The sequence below is a fragment of the Oncorhynchus kisutch genome, unplaced genomic scaffold (genome assembly GCF_002021735.2).
Source record: "Oncorhynchus kisutch isolate 150728-3 unplaced genomic scaffold, Okis_V2 Okis01b-Okis20b_hom, whole genome shotgun sequence".
Taxonomy (NCBI): domain Eukaryota; kingdom Metazoa; phylum Chordata; class Actinopteri; order Salmoniformes; family Salmonidae; genus Oncorhynchus; species Oncorhynchus kisutch.
The window spans coordinates 6,604,765-6,606,266 of record NW_022261978.1 but is presented as its reverse complement, the minus strand read 5'-3'; the positions used below and the strand labels follow the sequence as shown (position 1 = coordinate 6,606,266).

The 1,502-nt window shown below is 56.3% G+C and overlaps 1 pseudogene; it reads right to left on the bottom strand.

Moving 5' to 3' along the window:
- The window catches only part of LOC116358826 (adhesion G protein-coupled receptor L1-like), an 82,831-nt pseudogene that overhangs the window by 34,470 nt on the left and 46,859 nt on the right, over positions 1–1,502 (bottom strand).

Sequence of the window (1,502 nt, the reverse complement as noted above, 5' to 3'; positions counted from 1 at the left end):
GGGGATTCAAGATGCTACGGCGTGTCGTTACCTTTTTGTCCACTTCTACTGGCATCGGAGAAAAGAAGGAGAGAAGAGAAAGAGAAGTCAGAGGATGAGGGGAAGAAAGAGAAAACTGAGATCGTAGAAAATAAAAGTTACGTTTGGGACTTGCTTTCCATCCATTCCACAGCTTAAGCAAAGACCCTCCCTCCCCTCTCCTTCCATCCCCTCCCTCCACTCTCCCTCCATCCCTCCCTCCACTCTCCTTCCATCCCTCCATCATCCCACCATCCCTCCACTCTCCTTCCATCCCTCCCTCCACTCTCCTTCATCCCTCCTTTCTCCCATCATCCCTCCACTCTCCCATCACCCCTCCACTTTCCCATCATCCCTCCACTCTCCCATCATCCCCCCACTCTCCTTCCTCCCATCATCCCTCCACGCTCCCATCATCCCTCCACTTTCTCATCATCCCTCCACTCTCCCATCATCCCTCCACTCTCCTTCATCCCTCCTTCCTCCCATCATCCCTCCACTTTCCCATCATCCCTCCACTCTCCCATCATCCCTCCACTTTCTCATCATCCCTCCACTCTCCCATCATCCCTCCTTCCTCCCATCATCCCTCCTCCCTCCACTCTCCATCCATCCCTCCTCCCTCCACTCTCCATCTATCTCTCCTCCCACCACTCTCCATCCATCCCTCTTCCCTCCACTCTCCATCCATCCCTCCCTCCTCCCTCCACTCTCCATCCATCCCTCTTCCCTCCACTCTCCATCCATCCCTCCCTCCTCCCTCCACTCTCCATCCATCCCTCTTCCCTCCACTCTCCATCCACCCCCTCCTCCCTCCCTCCTCCCTCCACTCTCCATCCATCCCTCCCTCCTCCCCCCATTCTCCATCCATCCCTCCCCCCTACACTCTCCATCCATCCCTCCCTCCTCCCTCCACTCTCCTCCCTCCACTCTCCCTCCACTCTCCCTCCATTCCTCCATCCCTCCTTCCTCTCTCCTCCCTCCACTCTCCCTCCATTCCTCCATCCCTCCTCCCTCTCTCCTCCCTCCACTCTCCCTCCATCCCTCCTTCCTCTCTCCTCCCTCCACTCTCCCTCCATTCCTCCATCCCTCCTTCCTCTCTCCTCCCTCCACTCTCCCTTCATCCCTCCTTCCTCTCTCCTCCCTCCACTCTCCCTCCATCCCTCCTTCCTCTCTCCTCCCTCCACTCTCCCTCCATTCCTCCATCCCTCCTTCCTCTCTCCTCCCTCCACTCTCCCTCCATCCCTCCTTCCTCTCTCCTCCCTCCACTCTCCCTCCATCCCTCCTTCCTCTCTCCTCCCTCCACTCTCCCTCCATCCCCCCATCCCTCCTTCCTCTCTCCTCCCTCCACTCTCCCTCCATCCCTCCAGCTGACTCCTGTGGAGAAAACAGAGTTTTTCATGATGGACAAAATAAAGCTGAAAAAGAAGAAAGTTGTTGCTGTTTAAGAAATATAAAACACACAAATAATGAATCAGCAACTG